We start from the raw sequence: 13,412 nt of genomic DNA on the forward strand, positions 1-13,412 counted from the left end.
ACCTTAAATCCCTGAACTTCACATTTTAACGGAAAAAAAGAGCAACGCGACTTGGATGTAACGAGTAACGCGACACTTTTGTAGAAATGTAGTGAAGTATAGATACTTACTGTAAAATGTAGTGGAGTAAAAGTAGAAAGTACCCATTATTAAATCTACTTAAGTAAAGTACAGATACACGAAAATTGTACTTAAGTACAGTAACGAAGTACTTGTACTTCGTTACTTCCCACCACTGTCCACAACCAACCACCAACCACTCCAATTGCATGACAGCAATAGGAGCAATGGGGGACGATGGAGGAACTTGATGTGTTTGCAGGCTATTTGTTTTATACTGTGACATTTTTAACATATATGTGGAAAAAAAAACCCATATTTTTTGTAAAGGTAACAAACAAATGCGGGTTATTCACAAGCATAACAATGCATATGAAAATATTGGCAAATGAAGAGTGTCACATTTCATCAAGAAAAAAAAAAAGTCAACTATTTGATTTTTACCAGTCACTGACCTCAGTGTGGACCCTGGCAAATTTTGAAGCAATCAGGCAGAAACCGGTCCAGTGGGGCCACCATCTTCTTTCACTTTGTCTGCCAGAGTGCTGTTGCCCTTTTCAGTTACATTTTCTCATCCATTAGACCTTCCATTTGATGTAGCTGATTGTTGTTGCCGTGCCCAGGGGTCCTGTGGAAGAGCCAGTCAAAGCAGGGCACCTCCGCTCATTTTACGGCCAACAGACCGTGGCCCTATTGCACTTCTGCGCCAACTGGCAGCGGACTCGGCCACCGCATGAATCAAACACTATCACTCCATTTGACTCACCCCACCGGGCTTTGGAAAACAAGTCAGAGGAGCCACTGAACTATGAAACCTTTTATCAGAGCATTTCACATTGATACTGAATATCTAGTTTATTTGTAACTACCGTGGGACATGAACTAAAAGGAGTGTGAAGACATGAATAAACACCAGATATTAGAGATGTGCCGATCAGGTTTTTTCCTGCCGATACCAATACCGATCACATAATATTTTTTTATCATAAACACTACCGGTTACATTATGTGGAAAAAGGAACCATGAATTCACCTTAATTTAGACAAAAACTTGTTTTTAATAACTTTTTCCAAGAAGAAAACTAAACAAAACGGGCATTCTGCAAATTGCACTGCTATCAGTAATGCTATCTTTAACAGACTGATAACATATGAAGGTTCTGAAGAGGCTAAATAATGCAAAGAGCCAAAATAAAACCTCTCAACATTGSCAAAAAAATTCAAGTATAAAACTTAACATTCAAAGBCAAATACAGGTTCCATTACAATAAACAATCCTGAGTTACTGAATGAAACCTTCCTGATAGCATGGCGGCTAGCTGATTACTGCTAGTTCTGAGTGGCTGTTTCTGACTGAGCGGAGTAATTATGCAGAACAGGGAGGAGATCGATTATTTTTTTAAAGATTATCTGTCTCATGTTAGGACAGCGAAAGTTTTAATACGTATGTAAAATGTATTATTTTAGGTTAGATGTTGCAGCTTTAAACAGAGGTTCGGTGTGAGAGTCACTACCAGGTGGAACAGAAGCGGCGCTCCGTCTGTGAAATATTACTACCTGTAGCGCGTAGCAGCGGTTCAACAGCGAAAGCAGAACCAGCGTCTTACATCGCAGCTCGAAGACTTAAATAATTTTGCGGGTTATTTGTTTAGCTTTCTGACCATCATGCTAATCCAGGTGAGTGTTTGTAGCTGTGCGCTGCTTCACCTGCTATCTGATCCTCCGTATGTCTTTTTTACTGCAGTGAGCCTCGATGTAGCCAAACTCCGTCAAGTATGGCATTGTTTTTATGTCGTATTAGCTTCGTGGTGTTGATGCATTTTGACGTGCTTCAATTTTCCGTCGCAACACGCAAACTTCCCCATTCACTCAGTGCGTTATAGTTCCACATCGCTTAGGATTTGTTGCTGCGCGTTTGCGCAGTGTGAAGGAAAGAGGAGACCAGCTGCACAGGCAGGCTGCGAAATGAGATGCAGGTGATCGGTATCGGCAACAAGAGCCAATGATCGCCGATCACCGATCATGCACTTTTTCACGGAAATCGGCCCGATTGTGATCGGTGACCGATCGATCGGCACACCTCTACCAGATATTGTAAAAAAAGACAATGCATGATTAAAACTACCACTGTGATAAAAAAAACACATGCTATAATTGGTGATTTTGGTCACTTTAAGTAGATGAGATCAAATATTTACTGAGATAAACTTACCATATCCATGATAATAGATTTAAATAAATTCAAAATAAAACGGCATGAAGAAAGGACTGAGGGATCCGACAGATGCTTCATAGCGGGATCTCTGTGGTGTCGTCTTGTATTTCTGAAGTTGTTGCAATGTGTTAGATTTAAAAGTGAACCAGGAGAACTTGTGGGAAACACCTTAACGCCCCGAGACACAGCACAGCAAGAGTGTAAGACAGAAACAGAAAACGCTAAAATGAGGAAGAGAAGGCAGAAGATAAGAATAGCAGAGAGAAAATCTGGGAAAACAGGAAGGAGAGGGGTGGAGGGGACCGAAAAAAGAAAGTTGAAAGAGAAAGATAACAACTCAATAGAATATTCATGAATATTGCCTCATATTCATTCATGTTCTGCTGCTGGTAATGATAGGACCTTGACACAAGAGCCCCCCCCCCCCCCCCGCTCACAGATAAGCATGAATTTATGTGCTCCCGCTTTTCCCACAGCTCACCCACAGTCCCACTTCACCATTCTAATCCTCAACCTCAGTTTGCCATGGGGACCAAGCAGTCCTCTCACAAAAAAGCCTTCAAGTCTCTTGAACCCCAGTATTTACTGTGTGTAATATGATCATGCTGGAGCAGAGCCCTCTACTACTGAGAAATTCACTCTGTGGAGATAATTTTTTACTTGGGCAAAGCACACACACACACACACGCACACGCACACACACAACTGGTCGGAGAGTGCACACAAAGGATGTTGAAGAAAATGCAATGGGATTCCAAAAAGGCCTTGCAAAAAAAAAAAAAAATCATTAATGTAAAAGAACTGTAAAAGCACTGCAGTGAAAGATGTGGAAGATATGGTGTGGGTAAAAGAAGTTTAATGTTACAGTTGGTTTTGCAGTTAAGGACATGCTGTGTTATGCACAACAGAATCACGGTTTTTGGCTTTTCCTGTAGCTGAAGCATCCCGTGCTTGCAGGGATATTCATACCTGTTGAACATGTTCACATTTTGTCCTGCATTTTATTAAGATTTTATGTGACAGACCGACAGCGCACATACCCGTAAAAGAGAAAACAAAACGGATAAATGTTTCTTTTTAGCAAATAAACTCACGAGTGTGCTGTGTGTTTGTATTTAGCTCAACACTTCATATAAACCACATTTTTTTGTACCACAGCTGCAAGACTTTGGTGGGATTTTTCTTCAAATCAATAAACTCTTTGCCTATTCCATTTTCAACCAGTAAAATCATTTTTCAGGAAGGGCAAAAAAAAGTTCAATTCTGATGTTATCTGACAGAGCACCATGACCTGTGGTGAAATGCAAACTTGTCTTCTTTCATTTTACATGTCTTTCTACTTTCAGCTCTTAATACCGTCCTTACCTGGGCTGCCAGTTTCGTCCATGTCCAGGTAGGTCTGCAATTCCACAATATTCTGTTTTTTAATCACAGTTTGAACATTTAATCTGTGCTTCACAACTTTACCCCTTATACATCTTTTATGTTCTTTGGTCTTCACGCTGAGGTTTTCTCACTAATGTTGGCTAACGAACCTCTGAGGTCTTGAGTGAACAGCTGGGTGTATACTGAGAGGCAATGCACACAGAGGGAGTCTAATTACTATTTGGATGATGCATCAGGACATTTGGCTTTACTAGATTTTATTTAGGAGTTCACAGAATAAAGGGTGAGCAATGCAAATGCATGCTACAGAGGTTGGTTTATTAAACACAATAACGCTAAGCATTATTTTCTTCCTTACAACTATGTCACAAAATAAACTTGTACATTTTGTGGGTACCATGAACACCAAAACTACTTGGTTTACTTTCACATTACATTAATAGGCAATAAAACGAGTCACTCTCTGTGTTGCAGAGAGCTCCTCCTCTGTTGTCACTTTTTTAGATGTTTTCAGACTTGACTAAACACTATAAATTGACTCTGAAGAGGTACTCAGCGCATGAATGTTAAGGTTTTCTGACCGTGATGAGTAGCGAGGGGGAGGAATAACTTGAATTTTACACTTAACGTGAGATCAATTTAAAACAGAGCTAAATATGTGAAACATTTCGTCTAAGGTGAGATTCATCATCATTCCTTCCAAGAAGGTAAAACTAACTGCTTGTTAAATTCAGAAACAGACATATTTGTATGCATGTCAGAACAATGAAGAGTATGACTGACAGAGTCAGTTGCTAAATTACATTACAGTCCTGCTTTTCCTCAAATGTTTACAAGTTCTGGTCCTATTTTTATTACACATTTAATCTCTATAAACTGCCTGGTTGGCATTAAAATGTCCTTCTGCTTAGGACTGCAGATCATGTTCTTTTCCCTGTTTTCTTTAACGTTCAACTGGCTGGAGTCCCTGTAATAAAACAGAGCTGTGATAGGGTTCTATGAATAACTAACAATCACTTTGGGAAGCAGTTCACAGCTGCAATGTTAAAATCAGGAGCACATCTAGACATCAAGCACATTACTTCTCAGTCCAAAGCTGCTAAGGATGGCTGTCAATGGCATAATGAGAAGCATTGTTGTGATGATGTGCTAAAGTCGGAGTCGGAAAGAACAGGAGCTTCTTAAAGAGACTTGATTGTTGTATAAGAATGACACTGTATGCCTGGAGAAAACATAACATCGCCCCTTTAAATTCTATAATATCAGGCAGGCAGAAAAACTAAAACGGTTTGTTTGTGTTTAATGCTCAGACAGAACATGACTACATTAGAAATAAACTCCCGAGTGGCATTTTGTCTGTTACTTTACCATGCTGATTGCAACATCAATGCCAGCCACAAAATGTTCAGCTTTATATCCAATTAAAACATCGCTGATGGCAGCGGGCTCAGGCGAGATTACATTGTGCGGCAAATTGACTTGATGATCACCTGAACAAAAGCCACCATGAAGTTTAAGGTACTTAGATCAATTTATTAACGACAAGTTCATGAAGTCTGTCCAAGCTCAAAGCGCCATCATCTTTTTGGTCGCAGTCGTCCACGTCAACAGCGCTGACATGTTTCTTGAGATGCTGTGGTCTCTGCCTCCTTTGCTCTCCTCTGACTGACAGGACAGCTCCCTTCACTCATCCTGTCTCCCCCGATGGAGTTTGTGCGATCTGCTGATTAAAGCGCCATGAAAGTCTTAGCCTCTGGCTTTGACGCCTCGCGTGTCAGCTCATATGAGAGTTGTTCTGAATAATAACCAGAGCTTAAATGCCCCTTCTAAGTCGTCAGATGAAAAACGCGTCGTTATCGTCAACGCCCTCGTTTGGAATTCTAATGTTTCCGCGCGTAATGAATTCTTAAAACTCTGGAAAGTTTCCCACTCGTTTGTATTCCAGCTCCATTCATCAGCTCGATCGACCGGTCTGAAAAACACTCTTCTTTTAATTGTTTCTGTTTGATTCCCCACCAAAGTGAGGCTGTAATTAAAAGAGGCACTAGCAAAGGGGGATGAACGTAGAATTAAATGGCCGAAGAGAACTTCAAAGTGATGAAATAAGTAGAGTAACTAAAAGGGTTGGGCGTGACTGCTGAGCTCTTTAGCTGACAGTTTATTCAAGTATCCACTTTGATAATTGTGTCATTAGAGCATGTGGAATTTATGCAAATATATATATGTATGCATATTTTCTGAAAATATATACAGAGCTTCAATTTGTCCACATTTTATATTACAGCCTTATTCTGAAATCCAGATTTACACACATGCCAAATTCATTCCAGTTCTTGTTAATGGATTTAACTGAACTCTATTTTTGTATTTTTGTAGCAAAGCCCCTGATTTAAACTTTTTTTCTGCTTTGTTTGGAGTGTTATTTTGCCTTTGCGCTATAATGCTGGTCAGGACTAACTTGTGAATGAATCTTCCAGACACAGGAGTATTTATAGTACAATCTCTTGATACACACTCATTGCATTCAGGTGATCTTTCTTCCCGTCATTGTGTGACTTCTTGCACCAACTGACTGGACCTCTGCTGAATTAGGTCAGCCACTTTCAAGAGAAGGGAAATAATTATGTAGTGATTTATTTCATGTCCTATAATTTTTATTTTGTAGAAATCAGTTTTCACTCGTATATTTTTGTTTTTTTTGTCAAGAATGCCAAATTTTGTTTATTACGATTGATTTTTAAAAACCATAAAGAGGGTGAAACATTCAAAGGAGTGAATATTATTTATAGATACTGCATGGATTTTTTTTTTCATTCACACATTTGTATGCACATACACAGAGCAATATTTCTCAGCCATTTATACACAAGGTTAAAAAAAAACTAAATTCACAACCACACAGTCTGATGTGCAAACACAACATGCATATGATTGGTGCCCATAAAGGCTCCAGCAAGACTTGAAAAACGGGGAAAATTACTATTACAAGACCAGTGAGTGTTGATGTGAATTACATCAATGTCAATACAAAGCATAAATTTAGTTTGTGATTAAATTATAAAACTGGTGCAGTTGCCCTGCGATGGACTGGATATCTGACCTCCCCTCTCACATATTGACCACTGGAGATAGACACCAACCCTCTGACCTCCTGCAAGGAGAATTAAACAAAATTAAGTAAACTAATAATGTAAAAAAAAAAAACAAGAAAACTCAAGGTCACCATTCTGAAATTCACGCGTAAACAGGTTGATCAATCAGCGATCAAAGTCGTAGTATCTGTAGACGGGTTTAAACCAGAGCCGAAATAGACTTTGCATTAAACTACTTCAGCCTCCCATAGTTAGGATTAGGTTATTTGTAAAGTTTTAAAAACATTTTAACCTGTTACTTCCACTGTACTCCTTTGTAGTGGCCATCCACATAATCTCATAGTAAAACACAAACTCCACTGACGTTTGTGACGAAATGTAACGTTAAAACGTTTCAAGGGGTATGAATACTAATGCCGTGCGAGGGAAAACAAACCCACACAGACAATTTAAAAATAACCAATTCCTCCGCCTGCGGTCTGAAAATATTATTCATTTCTTTTCCATTGAGACAGCAAAAGTTTGATGCTGCCTGTGATTAACGAGCCTGCAAAGCACACAGAGGCCCCACATGAAGTAGTGCAAATTCAACCAGAAATCTTCAAACTTCATCTTGAGAGAAATGTATTACTTTTTTTTTAATCTCTATTGGCGACTGCAGTGACTTTAAATAAACTGTGATATGTGCCACAGGAAAAAAAAAAAAAAGGGGCGGCGGGGCAATTTTCGCTGTTGAACAGATAAACACGTTCAAACAGTTACAATAATCTGCTACAGCTATATTTTGCCCACTACCTTCAAAGCAGCGTTATCACTGTGTTGACCCGCAGGCAGACCCTCCTCTGTTCACAGGTTGTGCTGGAAAGTGCTGAGTGTCTGTCTTCTTACAAATAGGATTGCCTTATCTCCACTCTGAGAATATTCTGTCACCGGTAATGGATGACTCTTTATTGTTTTGATAATTCATTTCCTGGTTCTCCTTTTGCCGCGCCTCCTCATCCTGACAGGTGAGATGATTATGGAGGTCCAAACTGTTTGCTGAATATTGCTTCAAAGGACTTGAGTGTTGAAAAGGTTTTAAATTAGAAATGAGAAATACTGATTTTGTTATTAAAATCCAATTATTGAATACGCAAATAATAGATGTCAGTTTTACTTTAAATGAGACTCTGCAGGATTAGTCTACGATATTTTCTTGTCAATGTCACCAGGTACGTGGTAATATCTCTGACAGTGAAACATCAGGTTTGTGTGCTAACCTGATGTTAGCTTACTATCTTCTGTTCTAGTCTAGAGCTGTCATTACTGTTGCATTGCAGCAGCGCTAAACCATGGCCAGAGTCAAGATACTCTGCCAAACATCACCACTACAAGTTTGCAAGAATTAGTTAATATTCATACCCACTTGAACTTTACATTTTTTCCAATTTACAACCACAAACATTAGTTATTTGGATTTTATGCAGCAAATGCATGTTGCAACATGAGAAATTACGATTGCAATGTGGAAGGAAAACTGTTATAAATCTTCTAAAAAAAAAAGAAATAAATAAATCTGAAAAATGCATTTGAATGCCTGACGTTTTTTTTTTTTATTGCATCCGACAACAATCCAGTTCACGGATTAAGTATCACCTGTTTGTAATTTGATCCCAGTAAACATACGACTGTTTTCTGAAGTCCTAGGAGGTTCGCTAAAAAAAAAAAAAAAAAAACGGGGGACAAAATAGCATCATGAAGACAAACAACAACAGGCCATTAATATGTTTGCAGAGAGATTTGAACCAAGCTCTGTTCAGTTCATCATTAGAAACCGGAAAGAGTGAGGCAGCTACAAACCCTACTCTCCAGGGCGAGGTATTAATCGGAGAAACAGCCAAATGGTCCGCGTTACATCTGGAGGATCCGCGGAGATCAACAGGTTAGGTGTGAGAGTCTGTTGACAGGCCAGCTATTAGTCCTGCACTCCACAAATCCAGCTTTTATGAGAAACCCTTTTTTTTTTTACTTGCCACTCTTAATGGAGTGGTAAGCTATTTTTGAGAGGAAGAGTGTGAGGAACTCCCTTTTTATTTTCCACAGGCCACATAGGGAGCACAGTGCTGGTCAAATTAGAAATCCAACTTTTTGATTAACCTACAAAACGCTGTGTGGCAGAAAACTTACACACATAAAACAACAAAGTAAAAACAAACTGAATACTGTACTTTTTCATCTGACTGCAAGTCAAGATGTTTTGCTTTTTTTTAACATGCATGGGCGATTTTATTTTATTTTTTAAAATCCATCCATACCAGATACCCACCTTGTCCTGATGCAGCCCCAACATCTCCGTCTGTCCATGGGTTAGAGGCAGAACACACCCTAAAGAGAAGTTGCCTAATTGGAGGTGAAATTATAAAATCGGTGTAAGCCTACCCAGCAAGATGTCTTCATTTTGCGGCCTGTCAGATGGAAATCAGGGAAGTCAGGAGTGAAAGCTTTAATGGTCTGTATAATTCTGATCGGTTTTACTTATGCCCTTGACGGTGCTGAGGTTAATCATCCTGACACTCCTCTGGCTGCCCAGACAGCAGCAGGCACAAATTCCCCTAAAGTTTCCTTTCAAGATGATTAGCAAGTTATTACGAACAGCTTGTACATTTTTCCGGCCTTTAATGGCGCGTGAATACACCTGCCAACACACTTGAGAGGAAACGGTGAGAAATGTGCCCTCTCTTCTAACCTCCTCTCAAGATCCTGCTCTGTTAACACCCCATTTCCACCCATCCATTAGCACGCGCCCGTCCCCCTTCTTGTTTTGTAATGTCCGCTTTCCATAGGTTTCTCCTCTTTGACATGGATTCCTCCGACATAAATCTTCCACCATCCTGACATAAATTACTCCAAATTTAAAGCCACCATTCTGCTTCACTCATAACATGCTCTGGTGAGAATTCAATGTGCTGTCTCTTTTCTTTTTTCTTTATCCCGTCTCTCTGTTCCTCGCTCTTTGTTCTTGAACTGTCTTTTCTCCATTTGTCTCTTCATTCTGCTTTGCGCCGAAACCTTTGCTGCATCACAATTTATGGTCCTGGCTTTGTCTTCAGAAGAAGAAGAAGAAAAGAAAAAAAAAGGTTGTGCAAGAACTGAGTGAACTGACTAAGAACCTCTTTTTCAAAGAGATGTACACCTGAAAACAAAGAATCATGGCTGCCACTTAGATGAACAATAGCAGAACTCATCAATTCTCAACAAGAGATAGCGATGGTCTGAACAGAAGGTCGGAAGTGAGTAAAGTATTTTATGTTTGTAGAAAGCATGCAATAGTTAAATGACATTCATAAATGTAAAGTCTATAAAATAAGAACATCTTCTGTATTTTAAAGGTCTATCTAAATAAATAAACATTTTTAACACCCGGCTAAAGTTTTCTTATGCTTAGGAAAATCAAGCTAAGGGCTCAGTAGGTAGTGATTAAAAACCAAACCTTCATGCTGTGCTCCATAGACAAAGATCAATAAGTACTTCTAAAACCATTTCCCCATCCTCCAGTCTATTATTATGGACAGTGAGCTGCACATGAGACATTTGCTGGGACAAAACCAATCATTAACACGGAAACAATACATCTCTGTGCGGAACATTTTTCATATCTTTTGAAAGCAGTCATTAAATCTATGACCTTACATCATTTAAAGCACTTCATTGTATGTTTATTATCTCTCTTCAGCTGGAAGGTGAACCTTGTATCTGTGTCTTTGGTGTTTCTGTTGTACTACTTTGTCTTCAAAATGCTTTTTTGCTTAACATTGGTTCCAAGGTTCAACAAAGCTTAGAGACCTTTTACAGAGGCAGACTGGTGCGCTAACACGCATTTACGAGCTGGCCCCAAAACTTCTATTATACATATTTTTGTTTACCACAATGGCCCATTGGTTGATTTTCTTGAAGAATTTTCTTGAAGGCTATTGCAACAAAATTTCTCAGCTTTCCTCCTCTCGCCCCTCTTGTTTGACCAGTTATCAGATTTTGCCCGTTGATCTGATTAGAGTTGGAGGGAAGTAAATGGAAACTGACAAAAGAAACTGTAAAAAAAAAGGCATTAAAAGCCCAAATAACCAATATGTCTGCTATTGTCACAAGTGGATTGTTTATTCTAGGTAGGTAAATTCAGTAGGGCATTTCAATAAAGCAGGAGTTTGCAACTCCCCTTCTCGAATGCCACTGTCTTGCAACTTTTAGAAGCATGTCTTCTCCAACACACCTTAATTTCCTCATCAGCATCATTCTGCTCTGCAGAGGCATGAGTCTGAGCAGGGATGCAAGGGATCCAAATTTATATGTTTTTATTTGTAAAAAATAAATAAATAAAAAAATTCCTCAAAATACATAAAATTTTAAGTGGTATAAATGCCTTTGCTTGCCCTGGATTATTACTGTGGTTGCAAAGATTATGTTATAAAACAATATGTGTCCTTTCTAATGTGACTGTACCTGTTTTATGTGCAGTTTCGCAAAAGATGGGTATAGCACTCCTTTTGATCACATAAAAGCTAGCAGCATGAAGCTACTTCTGTACTGATGAATGTTTGCACAAAGTTCTTGTTCTCGGCAAAAATATCAAACAAATTTGAGTCTATATTTAAACATCACTTGTTCAACTTCCCTTTCTGTGCTTTGTGTGAAGTACAAACACTCAGATGACACGCACTCTCAAATTTTTCCAGAACAGCAAGTTTACTTCTGATCGTTTCTTCTCACTTTCTCCTCAAATGCTGTTCGGCATGAGAAAACGCTTTGACTGGAAACCTGCCGAGCAATTCAATTTTTAAAGCGTTCATTTATCTGCTATTGGCTGGTGAGGTGAAAGAAATTCAGTGCTTGATCCAACTTGTGACAGCATAAATCCGGTCCATTGTTTCGCCCAAAGGAAGAACTTTTAGAAGCACATCAAAAGCATTTTCCTCAAACTTGATGATCACTTTGAGGAGAAAAAAAAAAGAAATGAGTTTTACTTTGTGACGAGCCACTCAGGGGGAAATGTCTTTTTTTCACTTTGGTGTCTGCAGGTAGAAGACTTGCAGATATGCCACTTCAAAAATGGAGCTTCCAATCACCTCTGAAATGGAATTATAGAGCACTTCACACCTCAGTGGCATTTACTTTCAGCAAAATGCTGCAAAGGGAGAAAGGGTTAGACAACTGGAAAATGATACAAACTCGACATGCAGAGAAAAAGGAAAATCAACATCAGGTTTTGTCTCCCCTTGCTTTGAACTGTTTCAATTTTTTTGTTCTTAATTTTTTCTTTCTTATATGTTTCCACTTTTATTAAATTACTTTGCTTCTGCCAGCATGCTAATAAGCCAAACAGCATGCACTTTCACATTTTTAACAATGTGAGAAAATGGTCACAGTTAGATCACAGATTTTGAAGAAACCCTAAAGAAGTTTTGTTGCTTTCCCCTGGCTTAGTGAAACTATTTTATCCACTTTAAAAGTATGCTAAATATATTAAACCTTCACTTTTCCTTTTTTTGAAATTATAAAACAGTCATAGGACAATTAAAACATAGTGGCTAACAGTACATTATAATGGATAAAAACGGGATACTTTTTAAAGAGAATGTGCCAGAGAAGCCGAAAGCCTGTTTAAAAAGAATTATGAAAACTTATAAACAACCAAAAAGTAAAACAGTAAAAATGAACAAAAAAGAAGAGAACAAATAAGTAGCAATGATGTCACAGTTGAACAGCACATGTTGAGAAACAAGGTTTATTTTGAGTAGTTTAGAGATGAGACCAAATAAATTTTAAGCTATTGAAGATTAGTAAATTAAGGGCACAACTGTTATCTGTTCAACCAGTTCTAAATGAAAAGCAAAAAAGAAGACAAAAAGGTTATTTTGATAAAGTTTCATGACTAATTTGTTGAACTAGAAGTCAATAACCTTTCTGACAATTTTGTTTTACTTAACCAGTCACCATAGCGATGAATATAACTTAGTTTTAGAATACCATACTGGCTGTTTTAATAGTTGGATAACTAGCTAGCTTTAGCAGCACTAGCTGGCATCCAGAGGAGGTCATTCAGTCATTTGAATCAGGTGTGCTGGAACAGAAACACATTTAAAACATGTAAGGCAGGAAAGGCACCGACTGAGAACCACTGACTTAAAGGGAACAGCAGCAAAACCATTTTCTTTATTTCCATTTTAAACCATCATCTTGTGATCGTACGTACATTTTAAGTCAGGTGTGTGGCAGCAAGTAGATTCCTAAAACATGCAGGAAGGCCAAGGATGGTAACCACTGCTTAAAGTCCGACATTAACAATACTAACAGTTTGTTGGACTGAGTATTTAATTTGGATCCAGAGTTACTTTGAAGGTGCAACTCTCCTCTCCAGTTGGCAAAGAAGGGGTCAAAGGAGGGGTCTGTCCACATGTCCCTCCAGTGCAGCCTGTGAAGTGCTGCGGCGTGAAGGGGAAGTTCTGGGCAATCTGTCCCAGTTTTGTTATCCATGTTGCGAGATCATGCTGTGAAACTCCTCCTCTGCCTTCTGGAAACCGAGACTGAGTTTAATACTGGGCATTCTGGGATTCAGAGTTTTATTCCAGTCTTTGTTCTCTGTTTATACTGTAGTTCAGTTCCCAACAGTAATTGTGCATTTGTTT

The 13,412-nt window shown here is 38.8% G+C and overlaps 1 long non-coding RNA gene across 1 annotated transcript in view; it reads left to right on the plus strand.

Annotated features, from left to right (window-relative positions):
• LOC103457926 (uncharacterized) overlaps positions 1-12,054 on the plus strand; it is a 17,390-nt gene extending 5,336 nt beyond the window's left edge. Inside the window, exons 3-4 of the long non-coding RNA XR_532501.1 lie at positions 3,622-3,668; positions 11,805-12,054. This is a non-coding gene — a long non-coding RNA (uncharacterized LOC103457926). The remainder of the gene's footprint in view (positions 1-3,621; positions 3,669-11,804) is intronic.
• Positions 12,055-13,412: the final 1,358 nt, after the last annotated feature.

This window comes from Poecilia reticulata, linkage group LG21 (assembly GCF_000633615.1).
Source record: "Poecilia reticulata strain Guanapo linkage group LG21, Guppy_female_1.0+MT, whole genome shotgun sequence".
Lineage (NCBI taxonomy): Eukaryota > Metazoa > Chordata > Actinopteri > Cyprinodontiformes > Poeciliidae > Poecilia > Poecilia reticulata.